This window comes from Haliaeetus albicilla, chromosome 24, assembly GCF_947461875.1.
Source record: "Haliaeetus albicilla chromosome 24, bHalAlb1.1, whole genome shotgun sequence".
In the NCBI taxonomy this organism is placed as follows: domain Eukaryota; kingdom Metazoa; phylum Chordata; class Aves; order Accipitriformes; family Accipitridae; genus Haliaeetus; species Haliaeetus albicilla.
Window position 1 is genome coordinate 17,881,379 of NC_091506.1, and position 24,072 is coordinate 17,905,450.

At 48.2% G+C, this 24,072-nt stretch overlaps 1 long non-coding RNA gene across 1 annotated transcript in view; it reads left to right on the plus strand.

Moving 5' to 3' along the window:
• Window positions 1-24,072, plus strand: part of LOC138690918 (uncharacterized) — a 171,484-nt gene that overhangs the window by 113,656 nt on the left and 33,756 nt on the right. Inside the window, exons 3-5 of the long non-coding RNA XR_011329709.1 lie at window positions 18,124-18,341; window positions 21,509-21,572; window positions 22,450-22,601. This is a non-coding gene — a long non-coding RNA (uncharacterized lncRNA). The remainder of the gene's footprint in view (window positions 1-18,123; window positions 18,342-21,508; window positions 21,573-22,449; window positions 22,602-24,072) is intronic.

Here is a 24,072-nt window from a genome sequence, read left to right on the forward strand (position 1 = left end):
GGGCAGATATAAGATGCTGGCATCCTTGCATCTGCAATGGGTTTCGTATGTGACCTAAGTTTACTTACTGCTCTTGCCCTAATGCAGTTAAGACCTCCCTGAGTTTGAAAAGTCCTTTGAGATCTTGAGATGGTCAAGTCTTTCTAGAAAGACAAAGCATTGCTATATTCACCCTCTCTTTCAAACCTTTCATTATAACTGCCTTCTGTGAGCACCAAATTCACACAAAAATTGCATAAAGCATTAGAAAGTCATTGCAGTCTGTCTCCTTTCCCCCACTGATTGCTGTAGGTTCTCAATTTTGTACTCAGTTTCCATCACTTGGGAGACATATACATCATGCCAATAGGATCCATAAATATTCTTAATCCCGCTTTGCTGGCAATTTTCTCTTGCTTTAATCTGAATGCAAATGGGATCCCAATTCATATGAGAAGCCACTGTTCTGCCTCGCTGCACTGGTAGTAATGCCCCCCTCGAAATGAAGCAACCTACGGTTGTATTTTGAATATAAAACCACATTTATTTCATGTTTACATGATCTCTAGACTTTGAAATCCTTCAAGGGCACCCCAAAAATGCACCCTCAATTTCTACCAGTTACCAGGCACTGGAAGAAATACTGGAGGCTGTTCAGAACAACAGCCACAAGGCAGAGATCGGGATGTACTGGAGACTCATCTGGCAATGCCAAAAAAAGAAAGCACTGCGTTTTAGGAGGATTTCTCAAGCTCTCATGAGCACAGTAGGCGTGGGGTGGTGGGGTGTCATCGTTGTGACGGTTGAAGCAAGTGGGATCAGCCAGAATTAAGCTACAGCTCACAATTTTGAGAAGGGCTGTTGCCTTACCGCATTATCCAAAGGTGTGTTCAGTGCGTGGTGGTACATGTCACCCTCATTAAGCTTCGTAACGTCACGCAGATCTGAAGCTGGTGATTTGCTTCTGGGACCACTGCCATGCCTCGGGGTGCCTGACGGGAGGATTATTTTTGTTCTTTGCAGAAGACACTGTTTTCCAAATGGATCATAAAAAGAAAAATGTGCTCGTAGGTGTTGAAAGAGCAAATGGTTTTGCATTTGACTGCTCTGTGCTTTTTCTAGTTTCTCCGCTATTCGGAAGCAAATGGGGGCTTTCATCCTGATTTTGAATTCTGGGTCCTTGCGGACTGGCTCAGGCCACATAACTACAGTGTAGACTGTGATTTTTGGGGGGAAGGCAATTGAAGCAGTGTACGATGATTCACAAAACAGACCTTCTGAGATATTGTCTGCTCCCTTAGCCAAGATTTGCCTTTTATGTTTTCCTGGGTATTTTGGGGTTTGGTTCGTAAGCATTCATGCTCTCATACACCCCCAGAGTATTTCTGAAGCTCTGTTAGGGCAGCATCCGCCTGGTTTGAAGTCCATTTAATCCTTTCTCATGGAGATGATGGTAACCACACTGCAGTTTTCCATGAGGCAATCTGCCATACTGTGTCCTGCCCACGGTCCTCTCGTTACATGCTCTTTCTTTACTCTGTGTTACCAGAGACTCTGCCCGGACCCATCCGTGCTTGTCCTGGAGGTTGCTTCTTGTGCATTTTTTTCCCATGTCTCTGGCTTTTAGCATGGGTTTCTCCAAGTCCTTCCTGAGAAGTCCCTGGCACCTCCTTATATACTGATTTTGAAGAATTGTGCCCCTGGTTTTCTGCACTATGTTTGAATCCATTTGGAAACTTCTTATTTGTTAGCAGCTCCCCAGGCCTACGAATGGCTTGGTCTCCTACGCCAGCATGCTTCTCTTTAGCCACCATTTGACTGTGCAGGTCTGTTGTGAAATCCCTTCCATGACTCATCCTTTTGATCCTTTTAAACTGCCCACTCAAAAAGCACATTGTAGGCTGGGATGAGGAACTCACCCAGACTTGAGCTGTGCTGGTGCCTTTCATCCAACCATCTCTGAAGCTTCTGGAGAGGAGGTAGTTCCCACCAAGGCCCCACGCAGAGTGGGCCAAAAGTTTGTGTCTTCTCTGGCTGCCAGGGAAAAGTCCTGAATTTGCTGAACCAAAGAGGCCACTGCCTTCGTGTGCTGGCAGGCAGGTTCGGCTGGGAGAGTGTCTGGGGAAAGGCTGAGTCCGCTGGTCTTATCACATATTATTCTCTGATTCTGGTACTTTGGATATGGTGACATGTCCTTTTTTGTTCAGTACTTTCAAAAAGCTCCTTTTTGTGAGGTCAACAAAAGCAATTTTTCAGGGGCAGTTTTCACGCAGTGGGGGAGAAGGAGCCAGTGGGGCTGCGAGTGAGGATGTCCCCGTCACAAGATGGGTCCTCGCTTGGTACCGTAGAGACAGAGCTGGTGCTCTGAACGGCCAGAAGGAAATCAGTCGGTAACCGCAGCCAAATCTTCTGGTGGCACAACCTCTGCATTGGATGCACAGGGTTATCAAATCTTACCTGCTGTTAAGAGCACATTAAAATGGAAACAGCAGCTTCAGAGAATTTTGTCTCTGTCATTTTGTTCGCCAACTATCTGAGCTCTGATTGCAGGGTCTGGCTCTTTGGAGCAACCTTCCTAGGTGGATGGATATTGTCTCTTTTCCCCATGAATTCTTCATGGCACTGTCAATGTCCTGACTTATATTTTTTATGCAATTAAGGAAAGCAGTATCATCGAACTGTCTGCGCAGGAATGTGATGATCAGTGACAGCCTGAATGTATCATATCAGCAACTTCCTACGAGGCACTTGCTACCTCCACAGAAGTTATCTGCAGATAGTTTTAGTTACTCTTTGTCTTGCCCAAAGGAGAAAGAGTTGCTCAAAAGTAAAGAGGTCACTGGGGCCTCCAGAGATTGCCTCTTGTTTCCATGTGGTCTTGGGAGGTCCTGTTTTCCCAGCCTGTAAAAGGAGGGTGTTCTTACTGGGTGGAGGTGGGACGCACATTGAGGTGGGAAGCACATCGAGATGTGCAGCACGAGTTTGGCAGGTACCTAACTGCAGAGAGAAAGGGAAACGGGCCCAGAGGTCTGCAGTGAACCCAAACCACACGTGGTAGAGATCGAGCAGAGCTGCCGCTCCTGGGGCTCCCAGACAGAGCAGGACACAGCTGTGGTCCTCCTTGCTCCAAAACAAAGTCAAAGGGGAATGCGCCGAGCAGGCAGGCCTTGCTAGGGGACAACACGCTGCCTGCACGGGGGTCTGAGCACTGCTGCTGTGTACAGAGCGTCACTGACGCTCAGCAGGTTGCGGTTTCCCAAGTGGGCATTGATGCTTATCTCTTCCTCTTGGAGCTGGTCTGGGAGCAGGATTCTCCCAACCTTTGTGCCAGGGGGAGGATGGCAGTGCTTGCATGTGTCAGGTGGAAGAAATAAGTGACAAAGCAGCCTTGCAGAGACATGTTATCACTGGTGGTTGTGGTTGTGTGTGTGTGTTTATTGTAATTAACCTGCAACAATGTATTTGATATTTTTTTTTTTTTTCATTTTAAATATTATTTGAGCCCAGCTTCACAGTGACCTCCTGAGGTAGTGGTTCAGATAATTCTTAGCAGAGGAAAACTTTTGAGTAAGAGCTAGAGCCTCATAATGAGGCCTTGAAACGCTAAAGCCATCACTTCATTTCCCCAGGTACCTGCGTGCCCAGAATACATTCTCCTTATGCTCCTCTGTTTGAACTCTAGAAGGGGTGACAGAGTTATTAATTAAAACAGTGGCATGCACAAGGTTTGGAAGGGAACAAGAAATGCGAAAGGCCTGTGAGCGATTTCCTCCTCCTCTCCTTCCCCTGCACTTTATTCTATTCCTGGGTTTTCATGTGATATCTCTTCCTTGCAAAAAAAAACCAAAAAACCCCCCAAACAACCCACCTCCCCCATCCAGACTTATTTTGGAGAGATACTTGGGAACACCTTTTGCTTTGAACTGAATCGTTGCTTTCGTATGTACGGAGGCAGCAGCAGGGACCCACACACACGCTCCCTGGATCAAGTGTTGGCGCTATGCAAATACACCACAAAAAGATGTGTAGGCAGTAAATCCCTGCCCTGTTATGGGGATATCAGGGAGGTTCCCAGAAACACATTTTACTTTGGGTTCACAGCCCTGTTTGTGTCAATGATGGCTACTGATGTTGCCTCCATCTAGGTCAGTCTCTTGATGTGAAAATATGTAGAGCTAGTTACAGGTGAAGACTAAAGGTCAAATCCAGGAATCCGGTGCTGTCATCTCTTTCAGACAACAGTTCAGGGCCCATTTTTCAGCCTGGCATCCTCCAGAGCTCTGCATCCCACGGAAAACATCCATTGTATCATCTACTTCCCTGTAACCTTCTTGCCACCATTCCCTATCGCTGAGGAAAACTGGTATCCTTACTGGCTGCAAGAATAAGTGCATTGTCTGTAGTGATGTCATTTTAAAAAATTAATGCATTAAAAATGTTTCCTTCCTCTACAATAACGATAATCTTAATTTTTGAGCTTCCTGCAGTGGAACATTTTCTTAATTGAATTCCTAATTCATTGAACATCTCTAATAAGCATGAATGGCAATTTCATCTTACTGGCTGCATTCTTCTAAGGGACGCTCTTTGGAGACTGGTTCATGAAACAAAGACTTTTTTTCCTCTCTCAGGCCAAGGTTTTAACTCCAGCCTTTGCTCACCAGTCAGCATCAACCTGGGGCACTCTGCTTTTCCAGACCAAGGAGTGAAACAGGAGTAAGTGCTGGGCTCCTCTCATTGCCGTCTCCAGCTTGACGGCACTAACCCTCCTGCAGGCTCCCTGGGCTCTTCTCTAGGAGTTAAGCTGGGCTTCCTCTGCTGAGGAGATGCTGGGATGGACATTCCTGAAGGTGAAGGCTGCTCTTGCCCCAGAGCACCAGCACCGACCAGGAACCCTGTGTGCTCTCCTTGGTTCAGCACGGAATGAAACACATGCTTTACTACATGCCATGCAATCTTACTGCGTCCTTTCTAGACTTGCTTTTTTCCAAGGACTTGGGGAAGCTGGAGTTCCTTAGCTGGTGTACAATGAATCTGGAGCATGCTATCACATTCTGGTGCATCTTCCTTATCATTCCATTTCTACCACACTTTTTTTTAACTTGTTCTCAATATGTTAGGTCCTTTGCTGGAGATGAGCTCCTGTGTCTGTTGCAGGATCCAGGTACATCTCTGAAAGACCTAAGCTGCCATTGGGCTGCCTCTCCAGCTAGTTCAGCAAACCTTCTCCTGCCTATGCGAGCACAAACCTTGCAAAGGACTTGCTTGAACCAGGCAATTTTTGCACCACTCCCTTGTCACTTGTCTCCTGATGCTGGCGTGATTTCTGATGGAGGGCATGCTCCACCATGCCCTCCATCGTGATGGACACCTGAAGACATCTCTAACTCCACATAGGTGCTTAGGTTGCACAGAGCTTTGCAGGGCTGGTAAAAATGCTTTTGGTGATGTTACAGTTGCTTTGTCTCGCTGGAAAAAAAAGAGGAATGGAAAGAGAAAGAGGGGAAAGCAAAGTGAAGAAGATGAGAATCCTGCTGCCACAGTTATCTAGCTTCAATGTAACTGGTGGCACAGAGACGTGACTCCTCCTTAAGGTTTTTTGAGCAAAGAGCCTCTCCCAGCAGCCAGTCTGTCTCTCCTGTACCCCAGTGCCCGTTGTTGGTTAGTTCTAGCCTTGAAGCAGTGGCATTATTGGTCCTTTGAGGACCAACTGAAATCCAGCAGCACTCCTGAAATGAGCACTCCCCAGCTGCTGCCTAGATAAAGCATGGCAGCAAGCTGAGCACATGAACCAGTGCCCTCGGATAGCTCGTCTGTTAAGGCAGTGCTGCATTCTTGGAGTTAAATGAGTTCTCACAGCCAGAAGCTGGCATCAATAGAGTGAGGAGATGGGCTGCATGTTTGCTACATTGAAAAAGGCACATCCGTTATGGGAAAGTCTTTCACATCTCATTTAGATGTGACACACACAATTCTCATCTCTAGGACCATTTATTTATCCTCTATCTTTGGTATTTCTAGAGACTAATTACTATTATTCCTCAGTGCTTCCCAAGGTCTGAAGTATTTCTTCAAGACCAACACAGGGTGAATGAGCTGTAAAGGTATTTGGGTTCCTTGGGAGGAAAATCCCAGTTCGGCATGCTCTGAGAAGCCAGCCCCATGCCTTCCCTTTGCAGCCAGGGCTGACTGTTCACGGTTTGCAATTCAAAGCAAAGAGACGGCCCAGAGGCTGCAGAACATCCAGGGAGTGATTTCCAGAGCAACCCCACATATTGCTGCTGGTTGTGCAGGAGCTAAATTGAGCATGCATATATCAAATAGCTGCAGCTTTGCCAGCTTATTGCACCCAGGAAAGCCATGCTTACAACGTGCAGAACTCCCCAGGCGATCCTGTGCCATGCTGGGTCGTTTCCAGTGGCAAAGACTTTTTGCATGATTACTTCGTAATTGTACTTTGTGCCCATCGTTTTGTGACTTGCCAGGCAAGACTATGCATGAAGCACGTTCATTTGAAGCATTATTCTTTAGATCTGGCAGAGAGATGACAAGTTTGGGGAAAAAAAAAAAGAGTAATGGGAAATAATCCCCTCTTCACAGGAGGTCTGAATTCTTCCCTCTTCTTCTCTGAAGGTCACTGTCAATCATGTGCCCAGTTACAGCACTGCTCTTGCAGAACATCTCTCCCTTGCTATCCAGCTTCATTATGGTTCCCGTTTTCTCTTGCCTCCCAGGGCAATGTTATACTGCACTTTCACTACTGCTTACGAGGAAAGGGAGCCCTCATAAGCAAACCTCTTGTGCAGGGAATAGTCCTGATAAAAAGCTGTTTATGTGCAATGAGAAGATGCCTACCTTGAAATCACTCCACAGTCGTCTTCGGCAGTCCGTTATAAATGTGACAGCAGGCAGGTGAAGACTGCAGGCTAGCAGAAAACATTTTTTCCCCCAAATAAATTATTGAGTCCAGCTTTTTAGAAGAAAAGCACTGATTATCTGCTATCTTGGGAAAACTGAGAACAAGCAAAAGTGCAAGGCTATTCACACTAACTCTGCAGGCCCAAAGTGTCTGCAATGACACCTTAAACTCCCAGGGCTCAACACATCTGCTAATAGAACAAGTTGTACCAGGGACTGGCTGGACCGTTTCACTGGTTAGTGGTGATTTTGCAGAAAATGCACTATGCCGAAGGTGCTTTTCCATTTCGGTTAACATAGGAATGTTCTCAAAAACACTGAACATGTGCAATATTTTGAACTCAAAATGGCTGCTTAAAACGCAAGAAAGAGTGTGGCTATTTGAGCCTCTGATCATTTAAAATTAGTGCATGTGGCTCACAGAATACAGCCCAATCCAGTCAGAGCAGAGTGCTTTGCTAAAGGCTTGTATAAAAACAGGTGCTGTGGAGGGGAATAAAGGTCTAGAGACTTTTCAGCTCCCATCTACAGAATAAGACTGTGCCCTTTTGTGGTAATTTTAATATTCTTCCTGTGACTTTGATTTGCATTGGAGAAGAAACAGAGATAACAAACACGCATGGATCTTCTACAGCTTCAGTGTCGTATTTTCCAGCTCTTTTCACTGATCACCTGTATGGAGTGCAAGACTCCATACTTTACTCAAGGCCAGACCAGATCAAAAGCAGTCAGTATGTTACCTATATGTCCAGTTAGGAACTTAAATTAGGTGCTAGTTCAGTATTGTGGAGGGTGGCGGAGCAAGGTTTTCTTCCCAGCACAGCCCCAGTGATGGAGCAATTGGTAAGTGCTCTGTATTGTCACTTCTTGTTGTCCTATACACTGGATCAGTGGCTCAGTGACACTCAGCAGTGACATCCCATAGTCTGGGGGACTCATTTGGCTTCATCCCCTATCAATTTGATGTCTTCTCTTCATTTTTATTAGTAACGCTGATTTTTACTAAGGTTAGAAGCTTGTACTGAGCATGCATCATTTAATTAAAGGGATGATGCAAACACGTGTCTGAAATTTCCTGTGGATATTGACTTCTGGGAGGTTATCCATATTTTGTTTGGACTCTGGCAAATTGGTATCTGTGTAGCGCTTCCTTGGAACAATTTGGTTTGCTTTGAAAGCAATAGCTAATTTAAGACCACTTAGTACGTGCTCTAGAGCCAAGCTGCATCAGGGCTTCAACTGATTTCAGATCTCATTAAGCAAATGGACACATCCCTGTTTCTTTCCATCAGGGGCCTCTCAATGCGCTGATGTTCTTCATGGCTGTGGGCAGGGCAGTCTGCCCTCTGAAGACCTGCCCAGAAAGGTGACTGCTGCTCAGCACCGTGTTTGTTCAGATGGGTCTAGCCATATTCTCACACATGGCACATGTCTCATCATTCTTAGCAGATAAGCCTGCTGCTAAAAACCTCCAAACTATAGGTTGGGGTTTTTTTTATTTAGAGAAGCTGGACAGGTTCAGATACGAGTGCACTGATGGTGTTTCAAACCTGACATTGTCATCATCAAGGAGTGTCCACAATGTAAGTTGTAGTGCTGCTGGAGGATGTGGCTTGAAAAAAAAAAAGGTCACATAAAAAGAAAATATTGTCCTTTGGAAGTGGAATGAGTCAACTAGTTTTCTGGAAGCAAATTTATAGGGTTCACTTAGGGGCAAGCCCACATCATCAGTCCGTACAGCAGCCTTGGAGCCTTTAGAGCACTTGAAAACTGTTGCAGAATTTGCATCTCACAGGGAACTGGAGATCCAGATGTTAACCCAGAGCCCCAAAGTCTGTGCCGTACATGTCGGGGGCAGAGAAAACACCAGCAGTCAGACAGCACAGGCACACACAATCACACCTATCAGTTAGTTATATTCCCTTTGTAATTAAACCTTTGTTTGGTGTTTCAGTGCATTCCTTGCTGCACCGAAGTTGCTACTTTTCCGTGACGTCTTCTCCTTTCTGCATTGTTCAGGTAGTTATGCTGCCTTGATCACAGCAATACCGGAGCTCTTCAAGAAGTGCATTATCACAGGACTTGCATTTATCTTCCATGGCTCTCCCTACTTCCGTGTCTCTGAGTTGATAAGAGAGGTGAGTGTTTTATTTTAACATTTTCTTTTTTTATCGCTGCTGATAAACAAGCATCGGCAAAGGAGCAGCATAGCACTTGACACGTGATTCAGCTCTGAGATCTGTTGGGAACTTATTTTAGGGTCAGTGCTTGGGAAAGATCAGACTCCTGTAGAAGTGAGGTTTATTTCCATGTTTCCCAACCAACTGGCCTAATGGTGTCTGGGAAATAGGCCATCCCAAGCTTCACTGTGGCCTCAGTGGACTGAATGTACTTAAGAAAATCCCAAGACCTGAAAATTGACTTTGAGTAGAGGAAAATGATGGGCAGTATGGCTGCCCATCAAACGATGGTGCAACTTGGCTGCCAGCCAGGTCAGTAAGTGATCCTGCAAAACACGCTGTAAGACTTAGATTTTCTGAAGAACATGGGAAATCATCTTACCCAGCTTATATCACCTAGAAATTACAAGGGTGGGCTTCCTGGATACTGCTCTTGAGAGAGGAGTATCAGAGAGTGGTACCATCCCACTGCGTTAGCATGGGGAGCTGGGGGAGAGCACTCTGCGAGCCCAAGGTATTACCCTTGGTAATGCAAGTTGTATTGCTCACTAAAAGAGATTTAAGCTTGGAAATGTTGCAAAGGGCTAAAAATGTGCAGAGAGATGGTTACTGCAGCTCAGCCATGTCCCTCTGATGATGGTCTGTAGAAGGAGCTAAGCAACCTGTTGTGGCTGTCAGAGGAATAAGTCTCTTATCTCCAAGGGTTCATCCATAAAAGACTGATGGTCCACACCCTGCTTTCAGCCAGGTCATTTTTGCTGCAAAATGTAAGCATCAGGAAATCCTGTAGACTTACTGAGTGTATAAGAAGCCCTAGGTTACCAGCCCAAACCTCTCGCATTAAAAAAAAAACACCAAAAAGAGGCATCTTAGTGTCACAGGGTGGACTCCTGCATTTAAAAAAAAAAATAATGGAAAATGCACATAAAAAAAAAAGAAGTGTACAACTGAGAGCTTTAGGAGGGCGATCCAACCCCTTGCAGTCAGAGAAAGAGACTGTCATGACTCTTAACTCTGGTACTCTGGCTCAGACCCTAAGTAGTTGAGGCCAAATTATTAATAGAGAAGGTAAGTGACAGATTCCAGATACTCAAGTCAGGCTGCCTCCTGACATTTTTCTATCGGTAAAAATAAGTAGCCTCTCTTTACATGTAACAAAAATCTCTTCCCTGGCTCTCCTTGATGGTTCCCCCTCCTGTCTCCACCTCCAGAGATGTCTGAACAGTATAATTTCCTTTTATTTTTAGCCATCTTTCATAATTGAAAGTATCTCTGTGTCAAAGAGAAAACGTTCCCATGAATTCCTCAACAGGCACTTACTGAAAGCAATTGGTGAAAATGAAATATTTAATGGGGTTTTATACCTGTGGACTTGGCGACACTGGTGCATCTCAAAAGCAAAATTTTAATGACATCAGAATGGATGGGCATGGGGCCATCATCTCCCCAGCTTTGCTGGTGCTTCTCTTTTGGGGTCAGTATTGGATCCAGCCTGAGTGGTGCATAACTCAGTGGCAGGTGAGCTTTAGGAAGCGGTGGCTGCTCCTGACCCCAGAGTTTCCCACTCTTCCCACTGAAGACCCAATACTGCTGCTTGGGGCAAAGCTGATGTTTCTCACTTGTCTGTAGTACTTAGGGTGGCTGCAGCGCTCTCCAGAGATCCAGCCACATCCACAGGCAGCTATTCATCTCATCTAAGGTAAGAAGCACTTGGAATCAGATCCAGGATCCAGCTAGCCCCATTCCTTCTCTTGCAAAGTGGCCAGACCAGATCCCTCTGGAAGAAGACGACACAGGATCTCCTTCAGGTGTTCTCCTGCATATGTGCTGCCCACCTGCATGAGTCTGCACTCAGGATCTTCCTGAGGCATTGTTTTTGTCCTTGCATTTAATAGTCTTTGAAGAATTATTCTTCCCTGGATCAGTTCACCTCTTCCCAGGCCAGTTCAGTGCTCCTGTTTTGATGCCCAGGGAGACAGATACTGCTCCTGCTCATCCTCAGCAGCTCAGTTGAATCTTCCCTTGGCCTGAAGAGCTGTGGCAAGAGCATTTCAAAGAAAGTAGAGGAGCAGAAACAGCCCCTTGACAGCACACAGTGAGGCAAGAGTTGATTCAGTTTAACATGGCTACTAAAAATGACCCTGAGGATCCAAGGTTTTAATTGCATCCACCTTGCAAATCAAGCTCTCTCTAATCAAGCTGTCTTGTTGTGACTTACCCCTAGCCCAGAGCCAACTGCTGTGGAGGTAGAGAGGACAGACCTCAGTTCTCCTCTGCCTTCTCCCTCCCTCACCAGCTAATAATGTCTCCTTCCTATGTGCTCCCTTCTAGGCTGCCTCCCCTCACCCCTCAAGTGTCATTGCTCTGTCCCCAGACACCTCCCAGCCTGACCGGTGGCTCATGCATCTCACAGCATCTCGGTGGAGAAGGGTGCGGGGAACCCAGTTATGTCCTCAAAATTAAGAAGGTGGGACCTCACCTTCTCACTGCTGCCCCCAGATGTGGGTATCAGCCTAAGGAGGGTCTCACTTGCTGCCTGTGTCAGTCCCTCATGGTTTTCTGTTGCAAAAGCTGCAGAAGAGAGTTTTCAGCGTGCTGTGTCCATTTGGGAATCATAACACAGCTGGAATTTATGAGCATAACTAATCGTGTTGCCAGGTACAGGGAGGATTATACGATGTGTGATCTAATAACTCCCGACTGTTTAATCACCTGTGGTAGGTTCTGAACACGTTGCATGACAGGTAACATAACTGACCTTTTAAGGTGAAACCACAAAAACTGTTTCTTCTGTAGGTGTTCCCTCACTCTGCTTGGCTAGAGCATCCTTGTGAGTAGCAGGACCTCCTGGCCTGGCAGAAGCAGGCAGGAGTGTTGTCCCACAAGTGTTGTCACATCTCAGAGGAGTTTCCCACTGGGATTTCTGAAGTGATTTCAATAGCAAGAGAAGGAACTGAGTCTGTGTTTTGCATGAGGCTGTTACAGCACAGGTGTCCGTAGATGCCCAGAAGCCCACATGGTCTCCAAAGGAGTCTGGAAATGTTCTGCCATCCCAGAGGAGACATCGCTGGGGTGGACTGTAATCTAGCCCTACGGTGTACCCGCATGTGAGTTGCATGGGGTCAGAGCTAGCAAACTCACGCCATTTGTGCATCGTTCATTCAATCCTGTCCACCAACTCCAAAGAAACACTTTTCCCTTATGAAAAGCTGCCTCCATAATGAAGATAGGAATACTGAAGATAATGAAGATGTCCCTTGCCTGGCAGTGACAGTCCCTTCCCGCTGCAGCTGAAGTGTGTGCCACCAGCACAACCTCCTCAACAACCTCTTGGGCTGAGCTTAGCTTAACCAATACAAATATATCTGCTGTGTGGACATAATTGCATTTAATTGCTGAGATAAATTTAAAATAATTGCCCAGGTGACATTCATCCTTCCAGGGGCACTTGTGAACGAGCGGGGGTTTTCTGGGTAACCCCATGCTCTACCCAGGCACTGACAGCCACTTTTCCAGACAGTCAAAGCACAGTTCTTGCTCTTGAACATCTTCCCTGTGGTCCTTGGAGTAATTTCAAGTCAAAAACAAAACGGCGACATTTTAAACATTGCCTCCCACGCAGTGTCTCTCTTCAGCCTCTGTTGCCACTTGCTGTGGGTTCAGAAGTCTCTGGTGGATCAGTCTGCCCCCGAAAAAATGTGGGTTTGCCAAAATAGAAGCATTTTTGCAGAAAGCAGTGATTTGGCTGAATGTTTTGCCAGCATGTGTCTCTGGGTTTTGCAATTTGTTTCAGCATTTTGTGTTTTTGTTTAATTTTTTATTTTGTTTTCTTGTACGAGTTACTAACAAAACAAAATATTTTAATGTTTGCAAATAATTGGGGGGGGGGGGGGGCTAGGGGGGAAATGTTGATTTTCAAATACATTTTCAGGATTATTACAGGATGTCCGACTGAGCAGTAGTCCCATTTTGCTGTCAGCTCACAGCATCAGCGCTGGTACGTAGAAGTTAATGCCACTGTGAAAGGACCTGAACATCTTTCCCACTAATACGCTTTACTTTCAGGATGGTGAATTATTTAAAATGCTTTCTATGGCTTTAGTCTGTCCCAAGTCACAATCCCATGTCATTAATGTCAGTCTCATAATTGATTATTTCTATTCTGGTAGCAGCTGGGATCTCCTGTCAAGGACCAAGGTGCAGTTGGTACTTTCCTGGGTGGTGGTGGAGAGCAGGGCAGCTGGGGTCTGGTGTGATGCACTACTCAGCCAAAGCTAGGGATGGCCGTGACCTGTACAACGCGGGATGAGTTGGAAGAGAGTGAAGCCAACAGCTGAGCAGAGAAATTGTACAAGCAAGGTGAAGTAGACACTAGGGTTAGTGGACCTTAGGGAGAGAGCACAGGACAAAACAAGAAAAGGTCTTTCAAGGCAATGGGAAGCATTTGTATTTGATATGCCTCTGTAAATGCTGTTTTCTGGCACCTGGGAAAACTGCTCACTAGTCATAGTGGGAAGAAAGAGTGAAGAATAATGTGTCCAGCGGAAATTCCTGCAGCTCTTGGCTCAGCAGACCATAATTGCTGAAGACTGGAGCCTGCTCAGGACACTGGAGCTAACACCTCCGCACTTGCAAGAAGCGGGATCTTGGGTGACCACAAGGAGTAAGCTTGGGATGTCGTTAAAATAGCAACACCTGCAATGGTGCAGAGCCCTGAACTCCCTGCCAAGGAGTTTCAGTGTGCTGCTGACTTGGAGGGAAGATGCCACCTACTAAATCACCCAAACCACTTCCTGCAGCACCTGGTTTTTCCTCACGTCTCCTGTCCAAATAGTGGCTAGACCCATGTAAAAAATGCTGTCTCTGCTGAAATAGCTGGGCTGGGCATTGCTGGATCCGCACCACACATCGCCAGTGGGATGGCTGCAGGACAAGTAACATACAGAAGGAGCGATGCCTGTGCCCATGCCACAGGCAAAGCCAGAGCGTGGCCCTGTTCCATCCTGGAGCCTGTCAGAGACAACTCTTTGTAAGAGTCCTCAGTGGAGACAGGCAACACGCAGGCACTTGTGGCTGCTCACAGGCTCTTGGAGATGTGAGGGTACTGCCAGATATGAAATGCATCAGGAGTGGTCATTTAGGAGAGATGCCCGAGCATCTTTGGGGCCAAAGTGACACCAGCTTTCAGATCTTGGATGCATCAATCCAGATAAGGATGGACAGCCAGTGTGAACCCTTGTCCCGCACCAGAGGTCCCCCCTCCAAAGCAGCTCCTCCAGGAAGGGCATGGGTTTGGTCAGAACCTTCTCTCCTGAGCTGGGTCCCAGCCCAGTACATTGGTGGTCCCTCAATCGCCATGGAGTTGCATGTTCACAACTCATGCGCCAAGACAAAAACCCCACAGTGATTCCCTCTGGTCATTATTTTCTCAATATATTGACTCTGCCAGGCAGTTAGTCAGCAGCAGTGTGCACTGTTGGCAGAGCCAGGAGCCCTCTGCAATGGAGGTCCTGCCTTGCTTTCCTTCCTGGAGAAGGAACCTGAGCGTTCCACTTGCTCCCTGGCCTGGAGAAGACCTGGCAGAGCAGATCTGCAAGCTGTGGGCATTTTGCACTCCCACACACTTCCCCAGCACCTGGTCAAGCTGATTTGATGATTGTTGTTCCTGGACATGGACTGGAAGACAGGCAGAGACATCTCTCAGGCTGGCTGGAGGCTTCAGCAGGGAGGAGGGCTGTGGCCCTCCCAACTGCCTGCTTGCTCCACAGCTTTCTCTTTCTCAAGGGCTTCAGGAAGCTGCAGAGATTCAGAGAGATTTTTTTTCCCCCCCTTTCTTGAAAGTATGGCTAAAAATAAAGAGAGTATCGAAACCAAGCCCAGCCCACAAAGCAGAGTGTGTAGGTGTGATGCTAACCAACACCCGGGGCTGTGAAGTGTCCTGCGGGAGCTGGCACCCATCTGGCAGACATGTTCTCTCTCTCTCCTCATTCTTTCTTTGGCACTTTGTCAAAGAGCACAGGAGATGACGAATCTAAAGTCATTTTGTTTGAAAATGACCTATGAATGTTGTTCTTGTTATAAGGAGAAGAGGACAAGGAGAGGACAACAGTTTTCATTTGCAAAACTGGCTGGGACCCCCAAGCTGCTACTGTGCTCTCAGCTTTTATTTCCTGGCTGAAGGTTTCTAGAGGTGGCTGGTAGAATATGGTGATGGCAAATACTGCTTCATGATGGCAGACCAGGATGTCGCTGAGGTTTTGCCCTTGGCAGATGTAAATAGACCAGCAGACAACATGCAGTGCACAGGGGTGAGTTCTTGGACAGCCCTGGGTGGCAAAGGGGAAAGGTTTAATGGAAAGGAGCTCCTCCAAGTGTCATGAAACCATGGAACCTCAGCTCAAGACCTGAAAGGAAGGCTGCCATAGCAGTTGACTCATTAATTACAGGTTCTCTGTGGCTGCACAATGTGGACATGCCAGCCTCACAGTGCACCCCTCACTCACACCCTCCCAGCATGTATGTGGGTAGGTCTTGCAGGTACGATGGGGAGATGCAGGTCTCCCCTGGAGATGGGGGATATGTAGGGCCTTTGCATAGTGAGAAAAGTCATGAAACATGTGTGTGATGCTGCCATAGTCCCCCCAGAAGACCCATGCCTCCACCCTGCCATAGAAAAGGGGTTTGGGGCAGGGTGGGCATTAACACGTTCATCCTTACACAGCTTGAGGGCTGCAGCTACCATGGGTGAAGGGCTGTGGTGGACAAACAGGGACTTAGTGTCATCTGTAATGTGGTGGAGATTGGCATTTGTTACAAAGGGAGTTTGCCACTATTGGGTTCGGGAAATTGCTTGGTGATACCATGACCTTGGAGCAGCTCATATCCTCCCTTTGCATGGCCAGGAGGGGCTGTATGCAGCCTTAGGGATGGGAGAGTGACCCTGTGATGCAAAAAAGCCTGGGGTTTGATGGATAAAGGTAGCACAGGTGCAACAGTGCATGTACAAGATGAGTTTTATGGGCTGCATTGGTCTGCAATAGCCTACACAGGGGCACGTCTCTGGCAAAGCATCCCAGCTACTGCAGCAACCCGAGAGGCAGGAATTCCCCTTTCCTCCCTGCCTTGTCCATCCCCAACGCCTTTGGTAGGACTGGGAAATAGTAGGAAGGAACGTATCCTCAGAGCAAGCCGAGTCAGAGAGCGGTAAAGCTGGACGGCTGCAAAAATCCAGGTGGGAATCAAACGGGCTGTACTTCCAGTGGCAACTTGTCAGAGATGGGCTTCCAGGGACAGTCCGGCTGGTGCTGCCTGCAGACACCAGCAAAAGAAGAAGTCATGAACATTGTCTAGACCCCACATTAACCTCCCTTCCCACCATCCACCACCCTTGCCAACATGAACACGTGGCTGGAAGCAGTTTATTCCCCGTCAGCCCTATCCTGCTTATCTGGAGCCAGTGGCGAGAGCAGGAGCCGCTCACACAGAGGGACCCTGCAAATCCTCGGATGAATGCCCGGACCGAGCACTGTTTCCCAGGGGGATCGGGGTGGATTGGATAATTAATCACAGCTTGTCTGGGGGAGGATGAGGAAGTCTGAATAAAGGTGTTAACGGCTCTTAAAGGCTTTCCCGGTTCGCAGAGGGTGCTGTCTCAAACAGATTATCTGGAAATATCATTAGCCGGAGTGGGAAAGCATTTTTTTCCTCCTCTAGGTTATTTGCAGCCACCCTAAATCTGCTTGAGCCATGGAGACAGGTTCTATTGTGTGTGGGGAGGTGGAGGAGAGGTGTTGGCTGTCAGTGGGTCAGCAATTAATTGGTTTATTCCTTTCTCACGGTTATTTTCTAACCAACATCTGCTAAAACCCCGGTGCCCACTTTGTCCCAGCTCAGCAAACAAGAAGCACAGGGATTTGCCTTGGGGTGGACCCTGGGCCACGAGGTCAGCTTTGCAGGGGCTGCCGGGAGGTCCCTAGTCCCCTACCAAGCCTCGTTCCCCGTTGTCTCTTCTTAGGAGGAGGACGTGATTAGTGTTTTCTGCCATGGGATGTCAGCTGAGGGATAAGAACCATGTGCCAAGAAGAGGAAAGAGTGGATGGATGCTAAGTGAAAGCAGAGACTTGCCCCCTTCGCTCTGAAGGAAACTTTCCTTCCAGTGTCTCCATGGCCCATTAGTACAGACAAATGCTCTTGTTCAGCCCTGCGCTACCTTCTCTTCTGGCAGAAGTGGCCCTCAGCTGTGTGTTTCTGGGTGAGGGTGGGCTCTCCTCCACCTTCTGCTGCCATCCAGGAAACCGTTTCTCATGAAACCAGCTTTTTTGGAGTGACATTTCTGTTTCCCTGTGGCTTTGTCGCAATTCTAGTGCCTTTGCAAGTTAGAAACAGTGGGTATCATCAAAGCAGAAACCTTGTCCCCTACCAGCTCCAGCTCAGCCCAGTTTCTGCCTACCAGTCCCACTGCTATAAATGAGCTGAAGTCAGTGGCGGGGCTGTGCTGGCACAGCTGTGCCAGCCAGCAGGGCCTTGCTGGGAGCATCACAGATGGCTCTTTTACAGTAATTGCTCTGATAGTGCATCTCGAGCTAGGAAATCACCTTTCAGACCAGAGCAGGAATAGAGAAAGAACATGGCTTTGGCCTGAAGGGTTTTGATATTTGTAGCTTGGTATCATTTTGGCTTGGAGTGAAAAGCAAACATTTTGAGTTCTAGAAAGGTGATGGAGCGGGGACTGTGAAACTGCTGCTGCAGGGTAGTCCCCTCTCTGCTACGCCTGCCTGGCCTCCCCAAAGCCTGCTGGGCAAGCAGGAAACCCCCTCTGTGGAGAAATTAATTTGAAATCACATTGTCCACAGGGAACATTCCCTGTTGCCATGCTGCTACTTCTCTCCCAGCTCTTCCTAGATCTTTATTAGGAATTAGGAGCTCTGAGTAGAGTCCCACGGGCTGCTTTCTTCATGGTTACGTTGATTTCCAACAACTAAGTTAGCCCCAAAGAAAGAATAATGACAGCAGCAGATTTCCAGCTCTCTCTTTTCCTTTACAGAAGGCTGTCCCTTCAAACATGAAGCACAGCAAGCCCAAACCGGATCCCCATTCTCCTTGGAGATCAACCTGCAGGGATGATGAGAGAAACGGAGCGAGTCCCCAGCCCTCTCCCAAGCTGAACTGCAAAACCACAGGCTTCACCAAAGCCCTTCGAGCCAGCCCATCTCCCAGCAAAGTGTCTCCCCCTTTCTCTCAACTCAGGGCTGGAAATAATGACAGGTATGGAAAATCCATTACAAATAACTAAATAACCCTCCGTGCAGTGTGCTGCCGGCTCCATAAGCGCTTCCCCAGCTGCTGGGAGACCACGGAAGCGCTCCCTGGAGGGAGCGGACACAGGTGGTGCTGGCATGTGTCTGGAAACAGCCTGACGGTGCGGGGGGAGGCTGAACTTTCTGGTTGTCTGGACCTTTCCCCCTCTGCAGAGGGACCTCTCGCCAAACCCTGCAGCCTCTCTGAGGTCTCCAGGCAGCCTGATGTCCGCCCCAGGGCAGTCCCACTGGAGCATGGAGTTCTGGGCTCGGTGATTTGAAGACAGTGGCAGCAAAGTGAGGACATACCCTGTTTTCTTGAGGCAGAAATGTAATTTTGTGTTAAAATTGCTCTTTCCTCCCAAAAGGTCCTTAAGCATTCACCAAGCTGTTAAGAGGCAGGGGAGGATCCGGCTGGCCAACCTGCAAGGCAGTGGTGGAATGGAGGGGATGGGAAGTGACCAGGCACTGCCCAGGTCGGCACTGGTGACCAGCACATTTACCATGGGAAGGGAGAGTTGTTGGCCAAGGGCTCAAGCGAAACGCTGTCATCAGGTGCAACCCACCAGGGGCTTTTTACTGTCTGTCCCCTGGCACCTGGAGCAGCACATGTTGTTGAGTAGCTCCTCATAGGAGCTCATACTAGGCTCATACTGAACCCAAGGGCTGTGTCCACACCCGACACTGCATGATTGTTCTCCAGGGGTTCCTGGAGAGCATGGAGCAGGCAGGAACCAGGAGAGGGGCAGGCTGTTTTGATGTTGGCCTCTCATTACTGTGTTAAGTAAACCAGTAGGTAAAGGGTCAGTGTTTCTGGTGTGCAAGGCAAGCTTTGAACTAAGCCAAGCTCTTGCATGTTCCACTGTCCCTTTCTTTCCTGGAGGCTGTTTCTGGTAACACATTTCTGGGGAAGGAAACCAGCCATGTGGTCAGGAGGGCGGCACCAGGAGCTCTGAACTTGATAGTGCTAGATAAAGGCAGAGACATGGTCCAGGAGGAGCAACTGGACAACAGGCTTGTCACAGGCATCTCCTGCCATATTCTTCCAGCACTCCTCACTTCCCTGCAGACTTTAATTCTGCAAAGCAAGTTGGATTGTAGCCCCTGGGACTGAATAGATGTACCTGGTTAGTCTTGTGTCACCCATTACAGGGATAGATAGGCATAGTGTACGTGATGGAGAAGAGACCAGCCGCTCATTCTTGTCTTGAAGACCCTCCTGTTGGAAGTAAAGGACCAGGGTTCACACTACAGCTTCTGTTTCACCAGTAACTTCTCTTGCTGTTGAAATTGCGTTGTCTCTCTTAATAATGCAAGGCTTATTTTCCCACACTGGAAAATTAATTCAGCGCCATTGGCAAAGCTGGGGGCTGGGAATTTGTAATTACTGTTCGTACAGTGCTTTGGGGCTCTGGAGTGAATGGTGCTGGAGGCCTGGGAAGGGTTATATTATATATTGGCAGTTACTTATATTTTATTATACATGTGAGCTCTGTAGTCCTGATAGCAGCTCCTTCCTGATGCCTAGATGCAGTGGGGCTTCCTAACGCAAGTAGTACAAATACCCTTCTCCTGTAGCTGCTCACTGCTGCTCAGCATCACTGCATAGTAAGAGGGGGACCTACCAAAGTCCAGTGTCCTCCTCCAGCCAAAATAAACTCAACCAGCGTGTGCCTGTAAATACCCACCTGCTACGCAGGGGAGAAGAGCCCTAAAGCTCTACTCTCTCGAGGTTTTTCCCATTAAAGAATCTCTTCCCTAGGCAATGCAGCCACATCCTGCATTAACCTTTCTGTCCCCCTCTTGCTCAGAACAATACCTCCTTAATTATAATCCATCAAATTGCTCTCTCCTCTACCTGGAAAAAATGGGATTTGGGGACAAGAAACAAATGTGAAGGCGTAAGTCTCTTTTCATGGGAAAGGAAATCTATCCAGCGCCCTGCTGGGAACCCTGCTTTGCCTAAACCCCAGCATAATGCAGTAAGAAGTTAAGGCTCTTAGCGGGCGAACAGTGCAAGAGTCCTATTAAGCACATCTCGGGTCTGTGCGGTCAAGTGCTCTGCGTTGCACCCAGTGCACTGTGTTTTGCACAACAGGGCGATTGTGGCCCTGCTGCTCTGGGCTGCAGAGAGGATGGGCTATTCAACAGCCTCTCACAGGTCAAAGCCAGTACTTCGGAAAATGATTTTGTAGAGAACAGGAGTGTTTTGATATTGGTGAAGTCCTGGAAAAAGGACACGTTAGCTATTGATTAGTATGTGTGCCCACGTGTGTACAGCTGTAGGCGTGTGAAGTGATATGGTTTCTAGGCTTATGAAAATCACTGAAGGAATCTGATGACTTTGACCTAAAATACGATTTCTATTTTTTTTCCATCACATTTGTGTTTTGGTGGCACACTTGGTTTTCTGACAGATACTGCAGAAATATTCAGCTGATTACTGCAAGGGGCAAAACTGGAGTTATTTAAAATTTGCTAAAGCTTCTAAAACACAAAAGCCTCCCCAAAAGATGTGCTTTCCCTCTCTAGCCAGCTGTCACCCAGTGGTTCCTCCTGAATGGTGGCTCCCTGGGGCAGCAGGCAGCCCCGCGCTGCCTGTGCCAGGCATAGCAGGCAGGGGAGGATAGCCCGGGCGAGGGCAAAGCCTGTGTGACAGCACTGCAGTCACCACCCCATGGGTGACATCGCCAGCACTGCTTCCAATGTGTCCCCTTCAGTCTGGGGTGGACAGAAGGCCGCAAGAAGTTAGCTGAGCCTCTGGGACCCTGATGCTGCTGCTCAAGAGGGTTTCATTTACTGCCAGGTACGTTAATGGGTTCTGCTAGGTGGCTGCTGGGTTGAGATCTGTGGTTTTCTTGGGGCGGTCGGTGCTAGGTTCCATGGGTTACCACAGCCACGTCACCGAAATCAGGTGAGGAACGTATCCACCGGTCCTTTCAGCAGCACCAGAGCGTGTCAGGGTGTGATGGAGCCAGCCCGGCCCCACGCTGGGGAAGCACAGAAAGGCACGGGGCTGCTAACGGGCCGACTCACCTCCCTCCAGCACTTGCCCACCAGTGAGCAGATGTCAGAGGAACGTATTTTGCAATGGGTTTATTCAGTCTGGGGCAAATCCTGTTCGCTCTCTTTCAGGATATTCTTCTCTGCAGCCCGCCTGACATCCAGCGGCAGCAAAGAAACAAATGCCTAGATCCAGGTATTGCCTGCTGCTGGGCTTATAACACAAACACTCAGGAGCAGTAAAAAGAGTGCTGAGACCACAAATTTCACCTTTAATTTAAACCCCCCTTTTAGGGATGGGGCCAGAGCTGGCCCTGCAAGGGAGAATCCAGCTCCAAGCACTCCGAGGAAGCAAACATCCCCTTTAAAGACATTTAATGCTGAAGAAAGCAGGGAGGGATTCAGCGTGAAGCCACGAAACCAGTTTTGAGGAAGAAACGCAGCTTGCCTCCTGTCCCCTGCCCCTGCAAACCAAAGGGGAGAGGCCGTCCATCGCTACCCATCTCTTCAGGTTGGCATCCCGGGCAAGGGCAGCATCCCTGGGCGCTCAGCGGTCTCTTTGAGCGTGGTTCTGTTTAGGTTGGCTGCCACTGATCCCAGCCTGTCTTTGGCACATGGATGCTTTTAACCCCTCAGGGAGGGGTCGGCCCACTGCACACTTCACGGCTGCCAAGGACACTGCCACAATTCATTCATGTCCCTGCCCAGGGCACAGATTGTAAACACAGTAGGGAATCCGGGCCACATCCCAGCCCAGCTTGGCTGCCTGCCTCGAGGTCCCCATCGCCCAGAATTTGGAGCTCGCCTCTTTTTCCATTACCTCTAAGCAGTAACGGTGAATGTTTCAGTAACGTTTCCTAAAAATAAAAATGTCGACAGAAATAGCCGTTTAATAACATGAGTCTGTGCATCTTCGGGCCCTGAGCAATCTACAAGCTGGGAGGAGAAATGCTGAAATAGCTCATGAGTTTGAAGACACTCTGAGAAGCTCCCTTACTGCACATGGACCAGCTCTCACCAGCATCACCTGGGGCAGGAGGGCTGTTTGAGGACTGTTTTCTCTACCTCCCCAGGCAAGTAGCCAACCCTTCTCCGAAAACAGTCCATCTGTCTGATACTCTGTTAGACAGAAAAGCCTGCATCTGAAAAAAAGAAACACAACGTGTGTGACCATGCTGAGATGCCTGTAGTGTGGCAGCGTATGGACTGGTTACTGTTCCGTCATGTAAGTAGGGTGTTAATTTTCTGTTATGGCTTTCACGGGGAGAGAAGTCAAAGGGTATAGGCACCTTGTGTTGGGCAAGGCTTTGCTATGCAGGAATACATAAATCTGGTCCAGTTCATAATAACCTTAAATATCAGGGAGCAGTTTTTGATGGAAAACTTAGGAGCTGTCTCGACAGCAGCACTATGCAGCAGCACAGGAGAGAAACCAGAGAGCAAGTACTTTGTGCAGCCTTTTGGGGAATGAGTGGTTGAGCCGGCGTGTAAAGATAACAAAATTAAGTCCTACTTGCAGTTCAGGCAATGTTAAACCCCTGCAATTCAGGTTTTTGGGGAATGACCCTACCTGGCACCCTTGCTTGCCTTCCTCAGGCCCTAATCTGTCCCCATCAAAATCCCTGGCTGGATCCTTTATAGGAACCAGCAACAGGACAGGAGCTTCTCCCCACCAGCTGAGGATGGATGGTGGCTGCTCAGGTGGTTAAAGCACTAGTATGAGCTGCATTAACCCATCTGCTGTGCCCCGTCTGTAAGTTGGCAGGTCTGGTGGGTGTGCTGCATGGTTACAGAAGCCAGTGCTCAGTACAGGAACAGGGCATCCAAGGACAGGAGGACAGTGAAAGCCTTGTCATACAGCCTAAAGTCTCACAGCAAGTGTCTATTAATAAGCCATGCCTACGCTTCCTCCAGGTATTTACAGTGTGCTTTCTCCCTGTTAGCTTTGAAAACCACAGCTCCATTTTGACATAGCAAGTCCTTTTCTTGTAGTGATGTATTTGGTACCACAAGTGTTATTTGGCTGGGGACGTGTGTCAGTAAAAACCTACCTCATTTTGAGAAGTGAACAGGATTTCCCTCTAAAAATGATCTCTGTCTCCAGATGAACAGTTTCAGCCTGTCCTGTAGGAGCCTCTCTGCTGCGGAGATGGTGGCTGCCTGGCTTTAATGCTGGCTGTGGACATGTGCCACCGAACCCATGCAAAATATAGCAATGACAGCATCAGTCCAGCCAGTGAAGTCACCTCCCCTCTGTGCGGGCTGTCCCAGGGGAACGGGGGCAGGTGGGGATTCCCGGGTGCTCAGAAAGGGACCTTTGGCGGCTGCCAGTGTGCAGGGATGCCCTGAAAACCCTGAAAGGTGGCTGGTTTCTTACCCTTGCCCAGGGCAGAGCCCCTTGTGCCATGGTGATGCTTCGGCAAATGAGCCGAAACTGGCATAGCTGCACAACGGGGCCAGCTGACAACCGGGATGAGCCTGGTTTGTGAGTCAGGTTGGGCTGAAAAAATAAGGAAAAAAGCATTTTCAGCCCAGGGAAACAATGGGGAAATGAAAAGGAAACTGGGACCTCTGAGTTCCTCCACTCTTCCCCAAGGAGAGCGGTGGGGTGCAGAGGGCAGTTCCCAAAAATCCAGCATCTGTTGTAACTCAGTTGTACCCTCTGAGAAACGTCTTTTTGCCATTAGAAGTGCAGC